The 26,957-nt window shown below is 35.5% G+C and overlaps 1 long non-coding RNA gene across 1 annotated transcript; it reads right to left on the bottom strand.

Moving 5' to 3' along the window:
- Positions 1-25,302, bottom strand: LOC119535092. Its single transcript, XR_005217164.1, has 3 exons — positions 25,247-25,302; positions 24,562-24,616; positions 1-280 (listed from the first exon to the last, which is right to left on the bottom strand). It is a non-coding gene; the product is annotated as an uncharacterized LOC119535092 (long non-coding RNA).
- Positions 25,303-26,957: the final 1,655 nt, after the last annotated feature.

Raw genomic sequence — 26,957 nt, 5'->3', positions numbered from 1 at the left:
TCTGGAAAAATTTTTTCTCTGATGTTTGATGCTACAGATTTGAGTGGGAAAAAAAAATCTTTTATTTCTTCTTTTTTTAGTTGTATTCATAGCTATTCTTGGGGAAGTTTCAGCATTTTCAGCATATTTTTCATTATACCCTGAGCGTATGTAGTGTGAGTTTGGGGTAGTTTGAGGTATAGGGAAATATGTCTCGTATATTTCCTTCAATTTGGAGGAAGATTCTCCATTGATGAACTTCTTTCTGTGAAATCAGGGAGTTGGCTTCTCTGGTATCAGTCTGAAGAGGAAAGGATGGAGAAAGAACATGGTGATCAGAAGTGATCCATACTGCTAAGGTAGTTTATACATAGTATGAGGCACTCAGTCAACACACTTATTGTTTTAATGGGGAAATAAAGAAATTATTTATTCACATATAAAAGACCAATATGCGACTAATGTAGCCATTTATTTTATAGTCTGAACTTGGAAAAGTACAATTAGAAAGCACTTTCTTTTCCCTTTTCCTTTCAATGTTTCCCTCTATAAACCCTCTAGAATCTCTCTTTACTGTCCATTGGACTTCATAGGTTTCGGGGATTTGGGGATATTAACAGACTAATTTTTACTTATTAAAAAGTACCATTAAAATAAAAACTTCCATTTTACATCCAATTTAGAGCAGCTCAAGTTGACTCCTTTGCCTTTCGGCTATGGGGAATGTGCAACTTTCTTTTCCTCCTCTTTCTCCAGCTCCTCTCTCCTCACCACTCATTCTGCTGCTTTTTGGTGTCCCAAAGATGGTGAAATGGGAAGGAAGAGACAGATCAGAGGAGAGGCAGACTTATCTTCCAGTGTTCTTGGATTCTGACTGTTGCTCTCTCCCTGGTGCTGGGTGTTACACTTGTTGTCTGACCCCTTCTAGTTCCCCTACTTCCCCAGCTGGTTCTGTTGGGTCAGCACAATCCAAGAGCCAGTCATTCCTCTCAGATGAGGTTTCTCCAACAAAGCTCCTACCAGACCACAGTCTGCTGTGGCCATTTGGTCCACAAGAAATACTGTGCACTTTTGCTTATCTTCATCAACTTTATTGCTCAGAGTTTCATTCCACTCTTGTAATACATTTGATTTATTTCTCTGATATTTGGTTAACATTGTCTACTCTTTTCCAGAATTTTTATTTTAGCATTTCTTAAAATTGTAAAACTTTGATTAGGGAAATTAACTAAAAATCATTAATTTAAATTAAATATTCAGAAATACAATTTATGAATATATATATATCCTCATTAAGCTCAAATAAATGAAGAGTTGTGTAATTTACAAATGGTTAATTTTTAAATATTCAAAAAGTATCCAATTCTTACATGATACCTGCCAGTGCAAAGATTTATAAATAGATATAATTTTCATATTCTTATTGCATTGATTATTTTACTATTAAGTTGGACACTGAGAAAATACACCTAGCCATTTTAAATATAAAAGTCTTCCTATACAATATATAACTAAAGTAAAATAAAAACAATTAGCTATATATTTTTTTCTGCACTTGGGTCAATCAAGCCTAGACTAAATCCATTAAAATCATTTTTTGTAGTTTTGATTCTTAGAACAATAGGAATTATCAATTAATTGGACACTTGTATCCTGATTAGTCATATATTTACATTCTCTTCAAATCATGTTTGTGGAATTCATAGTGACTGTCAAATTAGCCATAATTTTCTTATTTATATTCATGTAGTAAAACAATTTGAAAGCTGCCAGATTTGTACATTAGGAAGCATACATGCTAAATCTGATTTTATTTTTCCTGGTTATCTCTAATTTGGGAATTCCATTACAGCAGTCAATCAACAGTACTCACACTCTGTTTTGAACTGCATAGCTTACCAGCTATAAATATTTTGACAAAAATTAGAAAATATATCCAATTAGATTTTTATCTTTTTACAAAGTTTTTGAATAATATGTTCTACTGATGTCTAGAAGAGGCAAAATTAAGTTTACTTGACTTTCTTTTAAGTTACTGAATATTTGGGGTTAATACTTTGATAATGATAATGACAATTTCATTGCTGCATATTCTAATATTATTCTGTTTTCCTATTTAGAGTGATGTACTTGTATTTTAAAAATTCTATAGCGACATTGAAACACTCCCCCCAACCCCCTTTCATTACAAATGTGAATATAAGGAATATAAAGACTACTTTCTGTTCTTAGATCACTCTCCATAATCTTATCTGAGGGATCCAGAAAATCGAACTTTGTTCACCTATGTATTTAAGGGGAGATTACTTTCACTTTCAGTTCTTGGGTAAGACTTCTGCTCTAGGCCTAAATTAAGATACATAATTACATCTCTTTGACCACAGTGATTTATTTAGGGAAGGGCATGTGCTTTAAATGAAGCACTGTACTTTTTTCCATATAGTTCCATTCCAGGAGCTGCTTGCAGTCATCTTATAATCGTGAGGGAAGAGACAGAGAAAGAAGGTAACCCACACAGAGGAAAGAGATCAGAGAGGTGGGGACTGGGCACAGTATTTGAGCCCTTCATCTGCCAGAATGGAATACAAAACTACCCCTGGACTATTCGGACTCAAAATATTAAGTTCCCTTTTCTCTTTAACTTGGCAACTCTGCTGTAAGTCTTGTTGTCTACTTGCAACCAGGACGTGCATGCAGAATTTGAGTTTAAACCATTAGTTCTCAATTCTGGTGGTTCATTAGAATAACCCAGAAGGATTTGAAATAATACCAATGCTCAAAGTCCCACCCAAACCAATTAAATAAGAATTAATAGGGGTTCACCATGGGCATCAGTGTTTTTTAAAAGTTACCCAGGTGATTCTAATATATAACAAAGTTTCAAACGTAAAAGTTTAAATAGGAATTGGGGTCATTTAAATCCAGAGGCAGAAGATTTAGAAACAGGATGTTATTATTTCATAAACTGAGAAGGAAAAAATAAATATGAAATTCTTATTTTAATTCAAGGTTGTTAAGAGAACATAAATTAGAAATTTTACCTAGTCATATAATAGTTATTCTGCAATGAGAGATCATTTTTTCTAAGATATATTGGGTTACAAATTTATTGTTCTAAGGCCATAAAAGTGTCCAAACTAAGGCATCAACAAGAGAATATCTTCACTGAAGAATGGCTGGTGGCGTCCAGAACACCTCTGTCAGCTGGGAAGGCATACAGCTAGTGTCTGCTGATCCTCTGCTCCCGGGTTGTGTTTCAAAATGGCTTTCTACAAAATGTCTCTGGGTGTCTGTCTTAGCTCCTCTCTCAGCTCCTCTGCATCCTTCCTTTTTTCTCCCAGGATGTTTCTCTCTCAGTGTCTAGGGTTCCTCTCTCAGCTTCTCTGGGGCAAACTCTGGGCTTCATCTCTTAGCTTAGCATCTCCAGACATTCTTCTGCCCGCATCTCCTAGTATCTCCAAGAGTCAGCAAGCATCTGTGTCAGCTCTTGAGTTCTCTTAAGTAATCCAGTGAATCAATCAAGACCTACACTGAGTGGGCAGGATCCACACCTTCATGGAAATAATTTAATCAAAGGTATCACCCACAGTTGGGTGAGTCACATCTCCCTGGAAACACTCAATCAAGAGGTTCCACCCAAGGAGATTGGGTTAAAAGATCATGGCTTTTGTGGGGGACATAATATACCCAAACCGGCACAACTTGTTTTCCTTTTTGTAAAATAGCAGCCAATCTAATGGATGTGAAATGGTTTCTCAAATGTTTTGATTTGCATTTCTGTAATGGCTAATGGTGTTGAGCATCTTTACATGTGCTTTTTTGGCCATCTGTATATCTATTTGGATAAATTTCTATTCAAATCTTTTTCCATTAAGCCCATTATTTAATTGGGTCGTGTTTTAGTTTGCCAGTCTACTAAAAGCAGATACTATGGCTTAACAATGGGAATTTGTCAGCATATGGTTTTGAGACTGAGAAAAATGTCCAAATCAAGGCAATGAATTATTCTCAAAGACTGGCTGCTGGTGATCCTTGGCTCCTCTGCCACATGGCAAGGCACATGGTGGCATCTGCTGCTCTCTCCCTTCTCTCCCAGGTTTGCTTGCTTTCAGCTTCTTGCTTCCGTGGCTTTCTCTCTCTTTGTTTGAATTTTCCAGTAGGAGGAGTAATGCCCACCCTGGGCCATACCTTAACTGAAATAACCTCATCAAAAAGTCCTACTTACAATAGGTTTACATGCACAGGAATGGATTAGCTTTAAGAACATGATTTTCTGGAGTACATACAGCTCCAAACTACCACAGGTTGTTTGTCTTTTTGTTGAGTTGCAGGATTTCTTTATATATTCTGGATATTAAACTCGTATTGGACATGTGGTTTTTATTTTCTCCCATTCGGTAGGTTGTCTTTTAACTTTCATGTTGAAGTCCTTTGATGCACAATGTCTTTAATTTTGATTAGACTGATGTATCTGTTTTCTTTTGTTACTTCTGCTTTGGGTGTAAAGTATAAGAAATCATTGGCTAACATAAGGTCCAGAAGATACTTCCCTATATTTTCTTCTAGGAGTTCGATAGTTTGGGTTCTTATATTTAGGTCTTTGATCCATTTTGAGTTTATTTCTGTAAATGGTGTGAAGTAAGGGTTCACCTTCATTCTTTTCCAAATGGACATCTACTTAAAAGGTGCCAACTGTTGAAGAGACTATTCTTTCCCAATTGTGTGGACTTGGTACCCTTGTTGAAAATCAGTTGCCCATATATGTGGGGGTTTATTTGTGAACTCTTAATTTGATTCCATTGGTCTTAGAGTTTGTCCTTGGGCCAGCACCATGCTGTTTTGATTACTGTAGATATGTAATAAGTTTTCATATTGGGAAGTGTGAGCCCTCCAACTTCTTTCTTCTTTTTTCAAGATGGTTTTGGTTATTTAGAACCCCTTACCCTTCCATGTAAATTTTATGATTGGCTTTTATATTTCTGCAAAGAAAACTGTTAAGCTAATTTTGTTTTTTCTTGATCTCCTCTTCAGATTATTTGTTGTTAGTGTATAGAAATACAACTGATTTTTGTATGTTGATCTTGTAAATCACCACTTAGCTAAAGTCATTTTTTAACTCTAGTAGCTTTGTTGTAGATTTTTGGTATTTTCTGTATATAGAATTGTATCATCTGTAAATAGGGAAAGTTTTACTTCTTACTTTGCAATTTGGGTGACTTTTTTTTCTTTTTCTTGCCCGATTACTCTGGCTAGAACTTTAAGTTCAATATTGAATGACAGAGGTGGCAGTTGTTATCCTTGTCTTCTTCCTGATCTTAGGGGGAAAGCTTTCAGTCTTTCATCATCAAGTATTATATGAGCTACAGGTTTTTAAATATACCCTTTATCATGTTGAAGATGTTTTCTTTTATTCCTTGTTTTATAAATGTTGTTATCAAGAAGAGGTGCTAGATTTTGTCAAGTGCTTTTTCTTCATCAATTGAGATGGTCTTGTGTTTGTATTCCTTCATTCTGTTAATGTGGTATATTACTTTAATTAATTTTCTTATGTTGAGCCACTCTTGCACACCTTGGGTAAATCTGACTTGATTATGGTGAATAATTCCTCTCATGTTCTGTTGGATTCAATCTGCTAGTATTTTGTTGAGAATTTTTGTGTCTATATTCATAAGGGATATTGGTCTTTAATTTTATTTTCTTGTGATATCTTTATCTGGCCACAGTGTTAGAATGATGGTCGCTTCATAGAAAGAGTTAGTGAATGTTCCCTCCTCTCCAATTTTTTGGAAGAGTTTGAGTAAGATTTGCATTCATTTTCTTGGAATGTCTGGTAAAATTCACCAGTGAAGTCATCTGGTCCTGGATATTTCTTCATTGGAAGATTTTTATTACTGATTTGATCTCTTTAATAGACATCTTCTCTTTCTTCTTGAGTTAATGTAGGGAGTTTGTATGCTTCTAAGAATTTATCCATTTCATCTAGTTTAACTAGTTGACATGTAGTTGTTCATAGTATCCTCTTATAAACCTTTTTATTTTGTGTGGTCATGAGTAAGGTCCCTGTGCTGGTTTGAATGTATTATGTCCCCCAAAATGTCATTATCTTTGATGTAATCTTGTGTGGGTGGATGTATCAGTGTTAATTAGATTGTAATTCTTTGAGTGTTTCCATGGAGATGCACCCCACCCAACTGTGGGTGATGACTCTTATTGGATAGTTTCTGTGGAGGTGTGGCCCTGTCCATTCAGCAGGGGCCTTCCTTAGTTTACTGGAGGATAGAAGGAGTGAGCTTGCTACAGCCAAAAGGGACACTTTGAAGAATGCACTGGAACTGAGAAAGGAGCTTCAGCTTACAGAGACATTTTGGAGACGGCCTTTGAAAGCATATTTTTGCTCCAGAGAAGCTAAGAGAGAACAAACACCCCAGGAGCAACTATGAGTGACATTTTTGAGGAGCTGAAGCCTAGAGAGGAACGTCCTGGGAGAAAGCCATTTTGAAACCAGAAGTTGGAGCAGACACTAGCCACGTGCCTTCCCAGCTAACAGAGGTTTTCTGGATGCCATTGGCCATCCTCTAGTGAAGGTATCTGATTGTTGATGCATTACCTTGGACACTTTATGGCCTTAAGACTGTAACTGTAACCAAATAAACCCCCTTTTATGAAAGCCAATCCATTTCTGATGTTTTGCATTCTGACAGCATTAGCAAACTAGAGCAGTCCCCCGTTTCATTTATGATTTTATTTATTTCTATCTTCTTTTTTCCTTGTCAATCTTCTTTTTTCCTTTTCAGTTTACTAAAGTTTTATCAATTCTATTGATCTTTTCAAAGAACTTGGTTTCATTGATTCTCTCTATTATTTTTTTTTATTCCATTTATCTCTACTTTAATCTTTGTTATTTTCTTCCTCCCTGATTTGAGATTTTTCTTCTTTTTCATTTAGAGCTATGAATTTCCTTCTAAGCACTGCATTTGCTACATTGTGTTTTCATTTTTATTTGCCTCACAGTATTTGCTAATTTCCATTGTGTTTTGTTCTTTATCCATTGGTTGTTTAAGAGTACATTGCTTTATATTTGTGTTGTAATCAGAAAATAAACAATAAACATTATTTTTACTGTTATCTCTAAAAAAAAAAAAAAATTAGTATTGTTGATATTCTACCTTTGCATCATGCTCTTAAATGGCTTGGCATGGCACCATTACCAATGTTATCTGTATTTGAAATTTTGATATTTTGTTCACCATGGACTTTTTGCATTACTTTTGATTTTTTAAAACCTTGCATTCAAATACTATTTCCTGAGTTTTTTGGTGCCCCTTAAATTTGGGGCCCAAGGCAAATGCCTCACTATCCTTCCCTGCTTTAAAACCTGAAGCACACTTTTTCACTTTAATTATTATTCTGGTTATTTTTGTGCATGTGGTAATGAGGGTGTTGGGGATTGATTTTGGTGATGAATGTACACCTATGTAACAGTACTGTGAACAATCGAATGTATGATTTGTTTTATATGACTGTGGTATGTGAATATATCTCAATAAAATGAATATTAAAAAAAAAATTCTAGGAAAGGAAGACTCTGGTCAAAGAATGCCTGTGGTATTTAGGGGCCTGATGTCGGTGGTAGGCAGTGCTAAAACCTTCAAGGTTTACCTAAATAAAAAGACATCATTAATACCAAGAAAAAAAAAAAAAAGAGTACATTGCTTAATATCCACATATTTGTGAATTTTCCAGTTCTCCCTCTGTTACTGATCTCTGGCTTTACTCCTTTGTAGTTGGAGAATATACATTATGTGATTACAACATTTTTTAATTTATTGAGAACTGTCTTGAGATCTGCTTTTTTATCCATTCTGCCAATCTGTGCCTTTTGATTGGAGTGTTTAATCCATTTACATTAAAAGTAGTTACTGATAATGCAAGACTGTCTTCTGTCATTTTGCTGTTTTTCTTGTAAGTCTTATACCTTTTATCCCCTGAATTCTTCCATTAATGCCTACTTTCATATTTGTTTGATTTTTTGTACTGTACCATTTTGATTCCCTTCTCATTTTTTTGCATATGTCTTCACGTATTTTCTTTGTAGTTATTTAATTTTAAATCTTAAATATATGTCACACATGATTTGATACCTACTTAATTTTGATAGCATACACATACATTGTTCCTATACCCCTTTGTCAGCTCACTTGTTTATTATACTTGTTATATTTTGTCAGCTCACATGTTTATATATAAATATAAAAATGTATATTTTTATACATTGTATGTCACAAACCATAGACATTACTTTTTATGCATTTGCATTTTAGGAACTCTAAGAAGTAAAATGTAGAGTTACATACATTCCAATAAAATACAATAATACTGGCATTTATAGTTAGCAATAGCGTTAATGTTACCTGAGGTCTTTATTTTTTTATGCCACTTTGATGCACTGTCTAGTGTCCTTTTAAAGAACCCTCTTTAGCATAATGCATATATTGGTACACTTGATGGTGTCCCACAGGTCTCTTAGGTTCTTCGGTCCAGTCTTTTTCATATCTTTTTCTTTCTACTCCTCAACCTGAATCATTTCAATTGGCTTATCTTTGAGTTCACTAATTATTCTGTGACTTCCAATATGCTGTCAAAACCCCCTAGGGATTTTTTTAATTTCAGTTGTGGTCTTCAACTCCAGTGTTTCTGTTTGGTTCCTTTGTAAAATTTTTATCTCTATCAGTATTCATATAATGTTCATTCATTGTTTTCTTCATATCTTTTAGTTCTTTCTCTGTGTCTCTGTGTTTTTCTGTATCTTCTTAGGCATACTGAGGATTTTTTTTTTTTTTTTAAGTCTTTCACTGGTATGTCCAAAAAGTCTGGTGTTCTTCACTGATGGTGTATGGATTTTTATCTTGTTCTTTTGAATGGGTCATAATTTCCTCTTTCTTTTCTTGTCTTGTAATATTTTGTTACACACTGTACAAAGACTTTTCTCAGTCTTTGAAAATTAGCTCTGCTTTGGCTGGTGGAACTCTTCAGAGCTTACCTCCTACCAGGAAGATCAGCCTGAGATAAACGTGAAGTGCAGGGTCCTCTCTCTCTTATCTGAGCCTGCATGCACCCTGAATCTTGTCCTGTGCTTGTGCTTGCTCAAGGCCTTAGGAACTCCCCCATTATAGAAATTAGAACACCCCCTCTACTTTCTCTGACATAGGCTTTCACCCCTCCTGGGTGTTCCATTGCATGACTTAATGCAGGTAATCCTTTGCTCCAGGCCACAGTGAATTAATTATTTCCTACACTGCTTTAGCTCTCTGCAAGCTGCTTCTCTGCTTATGACAAATTCTGGAAGTATGAGCCTGAGACAGGTTTCCTGGCAATTGAATGGCACTGCTATGTAGGCACCCCATTATGCTCATAGCGGTTACTCTGTTCCATCTGGGACAGGGACAGGGACCCACAGTGGGAGTGCAGGAGTTCTAGGGAGGGGTTGACAAAGGGCCCAGCAAGTGCATCACGAGATTGACCTACCATTTTACAAGCTGAGTTTTCTTTATTCAGTACTTGCTCAGTTACTACAACCCTTTAACTGTTTTCTGGAATTCTGATGAAGATGGCTCTGATGGTTTTTGTGCTAATTGTTCAAGAATTCTGTGGGGGCATGGCACTATGGGCATCTTATGCCACCACCTTGGTTGACCAGAAGTTCCCTTTAAATGGACATTTTTTTTTTAAGATAAAATACTTGTATCTTTTGAATAATCTTTTTATAATGTCTATGTCTTTACATTTAAGAAGCTGACTTGAAATATAGTCTGAGGTGATGACAGCCAATGCTATTTTGGTAGATTACATTTTTACTCCAATTTTTCATACTGACCTGTAGTCATGCCCTTTTTTCTCCAATCCTGTCTCTAAGGGAAGAGCATGCTTTCATACCTCCTGATTCCAGTCTCAGCCATGTGTCTTGCATTAGCCAACATGACATGAGTAGTGATGAAGTAAGTAGGGACTTATAAAGCCCTGTGTAGTAGAACATGCCCTCTCTTGTGCTTCTGCCATTACTATATTGGAGAACATGCCTTGGCTAGCCAACTGGCTAGAGGAGGAGGATGAGAGATATGTGGAACAGGGCCAAGCCACAAACATGCAGTGAGAAGGGCTGCCTCATTACTGTCACCTAAAGCAGATCTTCCCTGCTGAAGATCAGACAAAACCCAGCCTATCCAGACTTGTGAGAAGATATTTGCTGTTTTAAGACACTTGTGTTTGCTTCTTCTAGTGAGAGATGACCTCTTGCAATGATCCAGAGCCACATATGAATTCATAAGGAAATCAATCTTGGTGAATGTTGATATGTCATATCAGACTGTTGATAAAAGCTGAATTGCTCTGGCCTCCGATCATACCAAGAGAGATCCTGTTGTCCCTACAGTTATGAATGCTAAGGTAGCAGCTCAAAGCTGGGCCCAAATTTCTGCCATGTTGCATTTTGTAGTTGGTTAGTTTGGATCTAATGCTTCAGATTATGTCAGGGGATGGGCTTCGGCTTTCCCACATAATGAATTCTGAAGTGGGCAGAACACTATGGCTCAGTTCATGAGCCCTTGGGCTCTAGCTGCTGAACACACCACGGAGGCTAGTGCTTCCCTAATCATGCAGTTTAGAAGTCTCATAGGCCAAGGCTGTGGAGTGCCCTTCATGGAGTCAGATACCCAGTCCTACAAGATCCCCTCGTGCTGTCTCAGTGTGTACTAGACAACAGGGGACCATGTATGTGCTGCAGCTAGAGTCTTTATTACTTTCCCCAATCTATGATGTTCCAGAAAGCCTAATGTGTGGGTCAGCTGCCCATTTACTTTTTTTTTCAACTAGACAAGTTGTGGGTTTACAGATAAGTCATGCAGAATTTACAGTGTTCCCATAGATACACTATTTACATTTTTAACAAGTTTGGGAATTATACTCTCTGTATCTCTTTTTTTACTGTTTATATAAGAAATTTTAGCATACCTAAACAACATGTCATACTTGATTATCAATCTCTATGTTTACTTTTCTCCCATATAACAGAAGGAACTTAACCCTGGTCATCACTTCCCAAAAAATCGTTATTGTTGGTGATTTCCTATCTCGGTGGTAATTTTCCCATACGTTGATCATTATGTTTATTGGTTTATACATCATTATTTACAAAAATTCACCTACATATTTACGAATTAATTTAATTATTATTGTTCTTTGTTCTCTGTACCTTCATTTGAGATTAGTTTCCTTCTACATAATATCCTTTAGATTTTTAGATTTTTTTTTTCATAAGGGTTTATTGGAGGTAAACTTTTTAAATTTTTATTTAGTCTGAAAATATATTTTGTCCTTATAATGCTATTTTTCCCTGGGTATATATTTACATCTTGATAATTGTGGTTCTCTTAGCTCACTGAAAATAATATTCACTGTCTTCTGATTTCCATCCTTGTTACGGAAAAGTAAACTGTTAGTCAAATACTTATCTATTTGAATATAACCTGTCTTTCTTTCTGGCTGCTTTTAACATCTCTTTGTAATTGTTGTTTATAGTTTTCTTATTTGTGTAAATGTGTGGATTTACTATTTTTTTTCTTGATCAGGATTTATTGAACATCTTGTAGGTTGGTGTCTTTCCTCAGTTTTCTTATTTTATTATCTGTTATCTCTTTAAAATATTTCCTCTGCCTCATTCTCTCTCCTCTCCTTCTGTAACTGATTAGTTGTATGTTCAACTGATCACTCTTTTGTTCATGTATCTTAATTTCTCTTCCATGTTGTTCATCTCTTTGTCTCTTAGGCAATCTATAAAATTTTTCAGATATCACAGTTCACTAATTCTGTTTTCAGTTAAACACATTCACCATGGTTTTATTTCAATTTTAATATACTTTCCCTTATTTAGTTCATTTAAAAATCTCCTTGGTCATCTTTTATCATCCCCTTCTTTTATCAACCTTTCAATGCCAACCTTTATTTCTTTAAAAATATTAAACTTTTTAAACCATTCTGTGTCTTTTAATCATATATTCAAAGTAATATTCAAAGTATTTGCAGGTCTGATTGCTCTGTTTCTACTGGTTTTCACTTAAAGTACCTTGTTAAGTCATGGGTATTGTAATTTTTTACTTTGTCTTTCTCTCTGAGAATTCTTTGAAGGCTGGTTTAGGGAAAGTTCTGCCAGAGAGGATTTGGCTTTCATCTTCCAGTCAGTTGATACTACTAATTAAGGACTGTTAGAAACTAAATTCTTATTTTAGGGTTTTCCATGCCTTAGTGTGAATTCAGGCTGCAAATCCATGTAGGGGCTATCTTAGTGTTTTAAATTTTCAGAATTCTCTTTCTCTGGAAAATCATGTTTATGGTTATACTGAGAATGTTTACCTTTTGGGATTCCAAAATTATGTGCCAAGTATCTTTTACCAGACTCCCCACGTTGCACAGGACATGGACTTACCTGTTTTGATCCCACTATTTATAAGATTAAAAATGTAAGCTTAAATTTGTGAGGTTAAGCAAACAACCTTAAGTTTGTTAAGCAAACAACCTTAAGTCAAAAGCTGGTTTCAGTTCTCCAAATAATAATCTGGATCCTTATTTCCATTCCATTTTTTGGCTTCCAAATATTTCTTAATTTTTTAGTAAAATTATTAATGGTTTTTGAAACTTTTTTTTTAAATGAATCGTCAACATATTACTTATTTTCTTCACCAGGATCAATCTGGATGTAATCCACCAAAATGCAAGTAATGAATGTCTATGTCTGTTATTAAAAGATAAAAATTATTACTAAATAAATTATTACTAAATAGACATATATTAGAAGCATTTTTAAAAACATTTTTATTGTGAAATATAATATATATACAGAAAAGTGATAACTTTCAAAGTGTAGTAAAACAAGTTATAGAGCAAATTTCAAAGCATGGTATGGTATTGGTTATAGTTCCACAATTTTGGTTATTTCCTTCCAGCTGATCTAATGCACTAGAGACCAAAAAAAAAAAAAATGCATAATGATTCAGTAGTAGTCATAATCCTTTTTTAAATCCTATCTTGTCTGTTTCTACTTGCTCCTCTTATTTGATCACTGTCTCAATCTTTAGGGATATCTAGGCAATGACCACTCTTACTTGTTCATATTGAAAAGGGCTGTCAACATTATGGGGAAAGAAGATGCAATTGATTGATGTTCTTGAAGAGACTGGTGCTGCTGGGTTTGGGGACCTATTTGTCATAGGAACAATCTGGAGGTTTTAAGTTTCTGAAAAATAAACTTAGTGAGTGAAACTTTTATAGAGTCTCAAATAGAGACCTGGACATTCCTTTGTATTTTCAGGAATACTGTTGGTTTGGGCTTGGCATACTTCAACAATTTACAATATCTAGCTGAAGCTTGCAAAAGAGTAACCTTCAGGATAGCCTCTCAACTCTATTTGAAATCTCTTAGCCACTGAAATCTTATTTTGTTTTCATTTCTTTTCCCCCTTTTGGTCAGGAGGGCGTCTTCAATCTCACAGTGCCAGGGCCAAGCTCTTTCCTGGGAGTCATACCACACATCATCAAGGAGGCGCACACTCCTGGGAGTCATGGCCCATATAGGGAGGAGAGTAATGAATTTATTTTCAGAGTTAGGCTTAGACAGAGAGAGGCCACGTCTGAGCAACAAAAGAGGTTCTCTAGAAGTGACTCCTAGGCATAATTATAGGTGGGCTTAGCCTCCCCTTTCCAACAGTAAGTTTCTTAAAAGCAAGCCTCAAGATCAAGAGTTTCACTTATTAATTAGTGGGTCCCTAATTTCGCATAGTATATTCTGTCCAAAATAAACAATCAACCTCTCACATTATCCTCACTTAGTTGTACAATCATCTTCACTCTAAGTTTTAGACAATTATCATAACCCAAACACCTATACCTCTTATCCACCCCCTACCCCCCTCCCCAATTATTTAACCCCTAGTATTGGTGTGGTATTAGTAAGGCATTCCTATTAAATATAGTCCATAGTATATAATAGGTAGTTTTCCCATATACCACTCTGTTGTTAACTCTTTGTACAAGTGTCATACCTTAGAAATAGATCATGCAAGAACTTATTTATATTTATAGTGCTAATATGTGAGATACATAACTTTAAACAACCCCTTTCAATCACATTAACCTTCAGTATGGCACTGATACTTATAATCCCACTGACAAACTTTCATCACCCCTGTCTATTCCCAAAACTTTAAGTTCGACCTAATTAGCAAGCCTCTATATATTAGGTAATCACTTCCCCTTCTCTAGCTTCTGTCTATCTCTGGGTCCCTTATATTACAGATTCTAAGATACTTATTTTACATTCTTCACAGAGTTCACATTAGTGGTAACATACAATATCTCTCCTTTGTGTCTGGCTTATTTCACTCAGGCTTATGTCATCAAGGTTCATCCATGTTGTCACATGTTTCAGGACCTCAATCCTTCTTACTGCTGCATAGTAGTCTATCATAGGTTTATGCCATATTTTATTTATCCACTTGTCTGTTGAAGGACAGTTGGATTGTTTCAATCTTTTCACAATTGTGAATAATGCCGCTATGAACATCAGTGTGCAAATGTCTGTTTGAATTACTGCTTTCAGATCTTCTGGGTATATATCGAGTAGTGGAATTGCCAGGACATAGGATAACTTGATATTTAGTTTTCAGAGGAACCACCAAACTGTCTTTGCAATGTCTCTACCATTAGACATTTCCAACAGGAGTGGATAAGTGTTCCAATTTTTCCACATCCTCTCCAGCATTTGTAGTTTGCTATTTGTTCAGTGGCAGCCATCTGTACTGGTGTGAGATGATATCTCATTGTGGTTTTGATTGGCATTTCTTAAAAGCTAATGAAGATGAACATTTTCCATGTGATTTCTAGCTATTTGTATTTCCTCTTTGGAAAGATGTCTTGTCATATCTTTTGCCCATTTTATAATTGGGTTGTTTGTACTTTAGTCGTTGAGTTGTAGGAATTCTTTCTAAATGCTGGATATCAGTCCCTTATCAGATATATGGTTTCCAAATATTTTCTCCCATTGAATTGACTGCCTCTTCAACTTTTTGACAAAGTCCTTTGAATCACAGAAGTGTTTGATGTTAGGGAGTTCCCATTTATCTATTTCTTCTATCATTGCTTGTGCTTTGGGTGTAAGCTCTTAAGAAGTTACCTCCTATTACTTACTAGGTCCTGAGGATGTTTCCCTATATCATCTTCTATGAGTTTTATGGTACTGGCTCTTATAGTTAGGTCTTTGATGCACTTTGAGTTAATTTGTGTATAGGGTGTGAGGTTGGGGTCTTTTTTCCTACTTCTGGATATGGATATCCAGTTCTCCCAGCCTCATTTGTTGAAGAGACCATTCTGTCCCAGTTCATTGGATTTGGGGGCCTTGTCAAAAATCAATTGACCATGTATCTGGGGTCTATTTTCAAACTCTCAATTCAATTCCATTGATCAATGTGTTTGCCTTTGTGCCAGTACCATGCTGTTTTGACCACTGTGGATTTATAGTCGGCTTTAAAGTCAGAAAGTATAGGCCCTCCCACTTCATTCTTCTTTTTTTTTCAGATATTTTTGGCAATTAAGGGCCTCTTTCTCTTCCAAATAAATTTTATAACCACCTTTTCCAAGCCTGCAAAGTAGGTTATGAGAATTTTGATTGGAATTGCATTGAATCTGTGAATCAATTTAGGTAGAATTGGCATCTTGACAATGTTTAGCCTTCCTATCCGTGAACACAGAATATTTTTCCACTTATTTAGGTTCTCTTCAATTTCTTTTAGTAAATTTTTGTAATTTTCTGTGTAGAGGTCTTTTACATCCTTGGTTAAGTTTATTCCTAGATACTTCATTCGTTTAGTTGCTATTGTGAGTGGAATTTTTTTTTGATTGCCTCTTCAGTTGATTACTAATGTATGGAAACATTACTGATTTTTGCACAATAATTTTGTATCCCATCACTTTGCTGAATTTGTTTATTAGCTCAAGTAGCTTTGTCATTGATTTCTCAGGAGTTTCAAAATATAGGATCATATCATCTGCAACTAATGAAAGTTTTACTTTTTCCTTTCCAATTCAGGTGACTTTATTTCTTTTTCTTGCCTAATTGCTCTGGCTAGAACTTCTAGCACAATGTTGAATAAAAGTGGTGACAGCAGGCATCCTTGTCTCATTCCCAGTCATAGGGGGAATGCTTTCAGTCTCTCATTATTGAGTCCTATGCTGTCTGTGGGTTTTTCAGACATGCCCTTTATCATATTGAGTAAGTTTCCTCTGATTTCTACCTTTTGAAGTGTTTTTTATCAAAAAAAAAAAAAAATGCAGAATTTTGTGGAATGCTTTTTCAGCATCTGTTGAGATGATCACTTGATTTTTCCCATATGATTTAATGTGTTGTATTACATTGATTGATTTTCTTATGTTGAGATACCCTTGAATGAATAGGAGAGAGTGGTGTATTGAAATTTCCCATGTTTATTGTAGAAACATCTTCAGTTTTGCCAATGTTTGTCTCATGTACTTAGGAGCACCACAATTGGGTGCATAAACATCTATGATTGTTATTTCTTCTTGGTAATGGTGTATAATTCTTTTAATGTGTCTTTGTATTTGATTTGCAAGTATTTTGTTGAGAATTTTTGCATTGATATTCATTAGGGAGATTGACCTGTAGTTTTCCTTTCTGGTAGTATCTTTACCTAGTTTTGGTATTAGAGTGATTTTAGCCTCATAAAATGAGTTAAGTAATGTTCCTTTTTCTTCAATTTTTTTTGAAAAGAGTTTGAGCAGGAATGGTTTAATTATTTTTTGAATGTTTGCTAAAATTCCCCTGTGAAGCCATCTGGTCCTGGGCTTTTCTTTGTAGGAAGATATTTGGTGACTGGATTTCTTGTGATTGGTTTGTTGAGGTCTTATATTCCTTCTCAAGTCAGTCTAGGTTGTTCTTGTGCTTCAAGGAAATTATCCATTTCCTCTAAGTTATCTAGTTTGTTGGCATGCCATTGTTCACAGTATCCCCTTATGATTTTTTTTAAAATTTCTTTGAGATTGATGGTAATATTCCCCTTTCATTTCTAATTTTATTTGGGTCTTCTCTCATTTTGACTTTGTCAGTCTAGTTAAGGGTTTGTCAATCTTGTCAGTCTTCTCAAAGAACCAACTTTTGGTTTATTTATTCTCTCTATTGTTTTTGATTCTCCAGATCATTTATTCCACTTTAATCTTTATTTCTTTTCTTCTACTTGCTTTAGGGCTAGTTTGCTGTTCTTTCCCCTCCCCAGCTTCTTCAGTGTGCAGTTATGTCTTTGGTTTTAGTTCTTTCTTCCTTTTTAATATATGCATTTAGAACTATAAATTTCCCCCTCAGCACCGCCTTCACTGCATACCATAGGTTTTGATATAGTGTGGTCTCTTTTTTCACTCATCTCCAGATATTTACCAATTTCTTTTGCGATGTCTTCTTTGACCCACTGGTTTTTTAAGAATGTGTTGTTTAACCAACATATATTTGTGAAAGTTCTGGTTCTTTGGTGGTTATTGATTTCCAGATGCATTCCATTATGGTCAGAGAAAGTGCTCTGAATAACTTCAATATTTTTAAATTTATTGAAATCTGTTTTGTGTCCCAGCATATGATCTATGGTGGAGAACATTCCATGAACACTTGAGAAGAAAGTATATCCTGGTGTTTTGGGATACAGTGATCTATCTGTGTGTGTTAGATCTACTACATTTATCACATTGTTTAGGTTCTCAGTTTCCTTATTGGTTCTCTGTCTTGCTGATCTATCTACAGGAGAGAGTGGTGTATTGAAATTTCCCATGTTTATTGCAGAAACATCTTCAGTTTTGCCAATGTTTGTCTCATGTACTTAGGAGCACCACAATTGGGTGCATAAACATCTATGATTGTTATTTCTTCTTGGTGAATCATCCCTTTTATTAATATATCCTTCTTTGTCTCTTATGATATCTTTGCATTTAAAGTCTATTTTTTATGATATTAGTATAGCTACCCCTGCTTTCTTTTGGTTACAACTTGTGTGGAATATTTTTTCCACCCCTTTCACTTTCAATCTCTTTGTGTCACTGGGTCTAAGATGAGTCTCTTATAAAGATCATATTGATGGATCATACTTTTTAATCCATTCTATCAGTCTGTATCTTTTAATTGGGGAGTTTAATCCATTCACATTCAAAGTTATTACCGTAAAGGCAATTCTTGAACCAACCATCTTATCCTTTGGTTTTTGTCAGGTCTATTTTTCCACCCTTTCTTTCCTTTAAGTTACTATTACTAATACTCTTCAGTTCTGTGTTCTTCTCCAGACCTCTCTCCTTTCTTTTTTTTTTCACCCCCCAGTGGGCAACTCCCTTTAGTATTTCTTGAAGGGGAGGTCTCTTTTTAAAAAATTCTCCCAGCATTTGTTTGTCTGTGAAAATTTTAAACTCTCCTTCACTTTTTTTTGTTTGTTTGTTTTGGTCACAGTGTGTTTTGTTTTGTTTTTGCTTTTTTTCTTTTTAAATTTTTGCACTTTTTCAAATTGTGATCTTTAACGTATTTACATAACGGTGATAATTTTCAAAGTATGATTTAACAAATAGAGAGCAAATTTCAAAGACTGTCATGGGGCACAGTTCCACAACTTCAGCTACTTCCATATATATAACATATATAGAGAAAGGTGTCAACTTTTGATGTACAGCCCAACAAGTAGTTATATAAGTAATGTAAAAAATTGTTATGGATTACAGTTCCACATTTTCAGTTCTTTCCTTATTATACAATATAGGGTATATACAGAAAGGTGAAGACTTTCAAAACACAATTCAACATGTAGCTATAGAGCAAATTTAAAAGGATGCCATAGAGTTCAGTTCCACCATGTCATCTCCCTCTGTTCAGCTATTTCAATACCTCAGCATCCAAACAAATATATGTATTTATATAAAGCTTCAGTATTCATAGAACTTTGTTAAATCTTATCTTGTTTGTTTTTATCCCTTCCTCTCACTTAATCTCTTTCTCCATCTTCAGGGGTGTCTAGGCAGGGAGCACCCTAACTTGTTCATATTGAAAGGGGGTGTTGACAGTATGGGGAAGGGGGCTGCCTCTGTTGTTCTTTAAGAGGGTATTGCCTCTGGGTGTTAGGACTTATCTGGCATAGGAACACTCTGGTGGATTTAAGTTTCTGAGAGATAAAACTTAGTGAGTGAAAAAAAATAAAAATAAATAAAATTAAAAACTTAGTGAGTGAATCCTTTATGGAATATCAGGTAGGCACCTATGTATTTGGGGACTACTTTTGGTAAGGGCATGGCATACTGTGGCCATTTGGGATGTCTAGCTGGAGCTTACATAAAAGAAAACTCCAGGATAGCCTCTTGACATTATACAGGATTTCTCAGTCACTATAACCTCAGCTTCTTACCTTTCTCCCCCCCCCACCATCCCTGGTCAAGTAGGCATTTTTAATCCCTCACTTCCAGGGCCAGGCTCATTCCTGGGAGTCATGTCCCAAGTCACCAGGGAGACCCACTCCCCCATCTTCCTCAATTTTGAACAGCTTTGCTGTATAAAGTGTTCTTGGCTGGCAATTTTTCTCTTTCAGAATCTTAAATATGTCATACCACTGCTTTCTTATCTCCACAGTGCCTGTCAAGTAGTCATCATTTAGTCTTATATGGTTTCCCTTGTATGTGGTGAATCACTTCTCTCTTGCTCATTGCAGAACTTCCTCCCTCTCTTCAGCATTTGACAGTCTAATTAGTATGTGTCTCAGAGTGGTCTATTTGGATTTGTTCTATTTGGAGTTCATTGGGCTTCTTTTATTGCATATTTATGTCTTTTATAAGGGCTGGGAAGTTTTCCTCAACTATCTCCTCAAATACTCTTCCTAGCCCTTTACCATCCTCTTCTTCTTTTGGGGCACCAATGGTACTTATATTTGTGGGCTTCAGATTTTCCATCATTTCCCTGTGATCCATTTCAAATTTTGGGATCTTTTTCACCACTTGTTCCTTTGTGCATTTGCATTCATTTGCCCTGTCCTCTAGTTAACTTATTATTTCTTCTGCCTCTTTATATCTGCTGTTGTGTGTCTCTAGTATATTTTAAATTCATTCTACAGTATCTATCTTTCATAAGATCTGCTATTTTTCTATTTACTCTTTCAAATTCTTCTAAATGCTCTTCTAGTGTCTTCCTGATGTCCTTTGTGTCTTTAGCCAACCCACTGAAGTTGTTTTGGAGATGTGTATGAACTTTGATTAGTTGTTCCAAGTTCTGTGTCTCCTCTGGTTTTTTAATTTGATTATTTAGCTTGTCCATGTCTTTTTGGATCTTCATATGTCTTGTGAGTTTCTGTTGATTTCTTGGCATTTGCTTATCTTGGTAAGGTTCTTTTGAGAAATGCAAGTCTATTAGGACATCTCTATAAAATTTGAAAGAACCAAAACTTGCCAGAGTGCACTTTCCCAGTCTTCCCAGCAGATGGCACACTTGGGCCCTCTCTTCCCCTCAAGCCTGCTTTTCCCTAACTGCAGCTACACACTGGATGGGGTCCAAACCAGGTGGAAATCCAGTCAGCACAGCAGTTCTCCATGCCCAGGACTACCAGCTCAGGGGGTAGGGGGTAGGCATTGTGCAGTTCAATGAAGAATCCACATAAGGGCACAGTTTGGTGATTCCCAGGCCTCCAAGGGGATCCGTCCCTGGCTATGAGGATACAAGTTTCACCTTCCCCAGCCCTCAGGCAGCTCAGAGGTGTGCTTTTAGTTGGCTCACAAGATCCGTGCCCTCCCTTGTCCCTGCTTCTCCACCCATGCACACCGTGAGCCTCCAGGGAGAACAGACACAGGCACTGGAACAGACTGTCTTTCTCAACTGCCGATTGTTGGATTGACTCTACTCAGCTCTGCATCCCTTCATCTCCTGAGAGAGGCCTCTCCAGTTCTCCCCTGAGCCGGGCCCCCACAGCAGCCTGCCTCAGGGCTGGGAGGGGGGCGGGTAGGCACTGCACACGACACCTAGGTTTCTGTGTATGGCCAACACAAGTCTCCTGGTTCCTGAGTTCCCTGATGGGTGCTCCCAGCTGTGGGGCTAAGAAAGGCTATCTCCCCAGCTGGTTGCTGTAATGGGAGTGCATGAGTGCAGAGCTGCTCCCTCTCCTGCTCTGCTCTGCACATAGCTGGCAGCCACAGTGGCAGTCTTGACTGAAGAAACTCATCCTGTCCTTTCAGTCATAATTTCTTTGCTTTTTCATCCAGGTCCCTGCTATATATTGTAGAGGTCTTTCTCTGGCTGCTTGTACCTGGAACCACTGTCCTGGTCATTTTCTGCCTTTTCTCTAGTTATTCCATTGGGGAGAAGTTTTCTGTGCCTCTCCTATTCTGCCATCTTCCAAGAAGTCTTTTATTCTAGAAGCATTTTTGATTGATGTTGGAGTGATCAAAAAATTTGACAACTGCTCTAGACACTTAAATCTAACTCCCAACACATCAAGAGGATCTTTCCTCATTATACTTCTATTTCTTTCTAGCCAAATATAGTAGTCCTCTAAAATTTCTCAACCACAATCTCTCTTCCATTCCTCCCGTTTTCTATCTGGAAACACCTTCCAATTTTAAAGATTATTGTGAAGCATCATCTTCTCTCCAAAGTTTGTACTACTCAATACAGGTTGAATTTATCATTTACATTCCTTATTCCTTCCCTGTCTTAATACTTCTATTTTAGCAACTCCTACATTCTCATAGCCATTTGCATGCCTTTCTCCCCAGTTCCTTGAAAGCAGGAAAATTTTCCCATTTTTCTTCACAGATCTTAGCAGACTATTTAGCAGCTATGTGTTTGCTGATACAATTAACAAATGATGGCACAAATGAAAATAATTGGTTGGAGGAGCTTCTTTACCAAACAGCAGTCCTATAAGCCCAATGCTGCCGTAGCCTGAAAACTGACTTGAAATTTCCTTAGTGAGGGTGTTGGGTAGCATGTATATGACAATAACAAGTAAAAAAGAAAGATTCATTTTAAATTTTAAAATATGTTTATTTTACCATTTAGGTAGGTGTTTTGTGTAAGGAAACCTATGGGAAGCATAGGCTGACAGATCTCACATAGCAGGAGTGAGGAAGTAGATGTTCACTGCTTAAATGCACAACTGCATTTTTTTCCCCTTAATCACCAACACTGCTTAGGTGCCACCTCTTGTTAATCTTTCTGTAAAATAAGTGATCCTGATTACAGAATATTTGGGGGGCACAGACGTCCTTCTCTCAGGACCTTTTTTTTCTGTTTCCTCGTGTCTAAGTAGGACATTAATTTAGTGAGTTCCACACACTAAACTCTGTTACTGATCATGTTTTAACTAACAATAAGATTCATTTTCTCCAATTAAATAAATTTTTGAATAGAACTAAAATGAGTAGCAATTTTTTCCAAGACAGGAAATACCAATCTCTCTCTCTATAAGTAAATCTATATACATTTTACATTTGTGCACATATATATGCAAAATATTTTAATATAATTTATTATAATAAATATAAGGCATTACATATATTAATTATAAATGTGTAATATGAACTGTCTCCATCAAATGACAGATGTGTACCCCCTTCTTTTTTTCCAATTAAGACTTGGTCACTGTTGCATACTTCCTCACAGCCTTGCTCACTGATTCTTGTAATACACCAAAATGACATGGTTTAATTCATATTAATTTCTTTATGGATGGATTCCTACTGCGCTTTCTCTGCAGCTTCTTTCTGCTTCATCTACCAAGCAATTCTGCAAAATTGCTGGCAGACTATAAAGTCAGGTGGTCTTGAAATAGTTCTTCTAGTATGATTTTGTTTTCTCCTTAGGTTAGAAAACTGATAATGTCTATTAAAGATTCCAGGCAAAAGTAAAAACAGTCTTTTAGGATAAAAACTATTTCAAGCCCTGTGATTCTTAAAATATACAAATGATGAATTATATCTATGTCATATGATTGCTATCTCAAAAGTTTTTTTCCCCCAAAGAGTAACGATAACAAACAAAAACACTTAAAAAAAAAAAAAAAAAAAAGGTAGCTAAGCTGTTTTTGACTGGCCCAATGAGAACATTATTAATGTAATGCTACCAAGTACGTAAGCTATGTTTATATTATCGCAATACAGTGTAAGTTTTAATTTATCCCAAATAATGAAAATTTATATTTTAAGATGCATATTTTGAGAGCATGAGAAATGTTTCCAGCATAAAAATAGGATTCATTATGCATGTCCTTGAAAAAGAAGTAACTATGCTCATGTTTTGAGACATGGATTCATGAACAAATAATTGCATCCTATGTTACTGAATATTGTCCCTACTCAAGTCTATGTAATGTTTGCATTCATTTTCCTCTTCTGTGGGTGACAGTTCATTACTACATGTCTGTGCCTTTTTACTCCTTGCCTCATAATTCAGATTCTTGCCACATGATATTGAATTTTATAGCTAAAAGTAAAATCATGCACAGCTGTCTCTATTTAGGTTTTCTTAATGTTTTTGCTAGTAGGGTTATTATGGCTGAATCATTGTGTGTCCACAATTCTGGGTTGATTATGCAGACTTGTAACCATTTTCAATTCTTGATCACTTTCATGGATGTTCTCTAAACGTGGCTGAAAATTGGCAGATGGTATTACTCAAATCTCGGTTCAAAAAAACTACATCATATTATAGTAATGTTCTCTAGAAGTATTTTAGGTCAGGAGTCGACAGACTACAGCCCACAGTCAAATCCAGCCCACAGAATATTTTGGTACAACTCTTGAATTAAGAATGGTTTTTTACATTTGTAAAAGTTGTTAAAACAAAACAGTAGAAACAGACAAACAAAAAGAAGACAAAGAATAAGTGACAGAGACTATACAGGTCCTGCAATGCCTGAAGTATTCATTTTATCTTGCTTTTAGAGTGCCTTTTTCATAGTATCTCCTGAAGAAGTTTCCCATTCCCTCCTCTATAGCTGAGTTTCTTATGTAGGCTGACTTGAGTCTGCCTTTCCCAAAATCATTCCCACTTTCATCGCTGAATTCATATAACATTTAAAGGCAACAACTTGAGTTTTTGGTCTTTATTAAAACAAACATAAAAAACACACACACAAAAAAACTGAACACAGATGGACCAATCAAATATTCCAGTCATAGATTTCAGATAAAACTGTTGAAAAGCTTTTGTTTTGTTTTCTTGTTTTTAACCAAAGTAAGTGAAACATCAGTTATGAAAAGACGGAATATAATGAAACAGCTTAAGTCTATTGAGGACTTCCTTTGTATTAATTGGCTCAATTATTTCATTCAATTTCCACAGCAGTCATAGGAAGCAGGTATGTCATTAGCCTCCTTACAGATAAGAGGAAGGAGGCTCTGAGAAGTTGTGGACCTTACCTAAATTCGCAAAGCTAACAAGTGTGAGCCCAAGGTTTGAACCCTTGATGTCAGATGTTAGATTCTGTCTGTTAAACGGGTATGCACAGCTTTCCAACTTACCTCTTATATCATCCTGCATCTCAACATTTCTTAGTTCTGGGCTACTTCTCAAGAACTAGGAAAAATGCAAAAGTTGGTAGTTAGACAGATAGATAGTAGATACATAGATAGATATAGATAGATTGATCAATTGATAGACAGGGGTTAACAGGGAAATTGGAACTATATTATAAATATCTTTTGTATTTATAAAAACTAAAATATATTTATTTTACAGTTATATTTAACTATAAAATTTTACCCATTTGATAGAACACAAATATATAGTGAATAACCTAAGATTGACAATGTACTTCCAATCCTAGTGTCCTTGAGATCTATAATGTGGAGGCAGCTGCTTGTCACCACTGGGCAAGGGGAAGTTTGCTGAATTGGTCTCACCATCTGTTATCCTCAAATTTTGCTGCCCACTGGAATCACCTGGGCTGCTTTAAAATTACTGATGCCTGAGCCCCATACCCAGAGATTGTGGTTTAATTAGTAAGGGATGGGACCTGAAAGGCAGGAATTTTAAAAGCTCCCCAGATGATTCTCATGTATTATGAGTACTGTGAACAACTTTATTACAACTACTTGTTGACAGGCAATCCCTCACCTGTTCAAGTCCGGAAACAGTAGCTGATGGCCAGGGATTTGATCCACCACAGATAAGGATAAGAGGAGGGGCCAAGGGTTGACATTTTACCTTTGAAGTTCTTAAGAGTGTTTCTTAAAGTGTAGTTCCTGGGCCAGCATGGTTAGCATCACCTGGGAACAAGATGGAAATGCACATTCTCAGACCCAATCCAGACCTATTGAATAAGAAACACGGAGGTTTGCTCCAGAAACCTGTAGTTCAACAAGTTCTCTAGGGGATTCTGATGTGCACTAAAACCAAAGTTTGTTAACCACAGTAAACCCAAAGAACCCAGTTAAGGATTGATATTCTTTGCCTACTTTTCAGATGGGAAGTAAAAAAACAAAACAAAACTATACTGGATATTTATTTTCTAATTAATTTTTTAAAGGAATATATTCTTTATACCTTCATACTTCATGCCAGTTCTAACAGGCTCTACCTCATGGCAAGGTTTTGACTTTTTTATTTATTTCATCACGCATATTAGCAAAGAGATATGTATGTATGCATAAATTTATATAAATATTTTTATTTTTATTTATATATGTATACTTATATGTATACTTATATACACACATATGTATATATATTATGATGTAATTTCTTTCAAGTATCTTTGGGTTTGCTGGTATAAATCTTTACGTTATTAGGCTTTTATTTTTTAAAGTGAGGTTGATTAGATTTATATGGAATAAGTAGGCATCCAGTAAAATCTAAGTTGATAAAAGAATATAGAGAGATGTACATTTCAAATCCATCCGTATGAATATCTATAAATTAGGCAAGAGTATAATTTATATATGCATAGTTATATATGCAGATTAATAATTCAGTGCTTACTACATAAATATATAATTTATATAATATCTAAAAACAGTATTAATTTATATGAAATATTACTTATATTGGTATTTAATAGTATATGAGAAACTTTATATAGATATATCTCCAGGTATTTAGTTGGATTATTAGAGGCAGGATATCTTATTATCATATACAGGAATACATATACTTATTAGCTATGATTTTGAGCAATTACCTAAATATTTTAGTTTTTGCTGATATTTTGATTCCTTTATACTTCAGTTTCTTCATGTATGAAACAGAGATAATAGTAATTATTTCATAGCTATATGATGAAATGAATATATGAGGTAATATATGCAATGCCTTTAAACTCAGAGGCTGGCCATTAGCCAACACTGAATAAATATTAGCAATTTTTATATCTGCTTTTATATAAAAATAATCGTTTTTCAGGATTAAATTTTTTATTTTCTAATGATAATTACTTGTCAACCTCTTTGAGAAGTTACATGAAAATAATCTCATTTTTACTTATTAATAAATTCATATTTTCACCATTTATACTGAAAGGTTGGAGGGGGAAGTTTTCCAGACCTAAATGCTAGTGTAAGGGTTAATAAAGGGATCTACATAGTGGGCTGTTGTTCATTGTAAATTCAGTGGAACCTTGATAAAATATGACCTGCTATAGCATGAAATTTTGCATAATCCTATTGATTGGTGCTTGTTATTGAAAGAACCAGAAGGTTCTTGTTATACTATGTTATCTCGATCTCAGCCACTTGGCAAAGATCCAAAGAATCATGTTTTAATGAAGTCCATCTTTGAGAGGATAATGGAACAAAATACTATTCTTCACTTTTACAGAACTCTTAAAGTATTTATGTTACAAAATGGAGAACAGGCATTGATAGGGAAACATCACATGTCTAGATAGTAAAATTTAGAATCCTTGTTATTAAAACACAAA

Source organism: Choloepus didactylus, chromosome 5 (assembly GCF_015220235.1).
Source record: "Choloepus didactylus isolate mChoDid1 chromosome 5, mChoDid1.pri, whole genome shotgun sequence".
In the NCBI taxonomy this organism is placed as follows: domain Eukaryota; kingdom Metazoa; phylum Chordata; class Mammalia; order Pilosa; family Megalonychidae; genus Choloepus; species Choloepus didactylus.
Note: the sequence above shows the minus strand (reverse complement) of the source record. Positions and strands in the feature narration are given on the sequence as shown.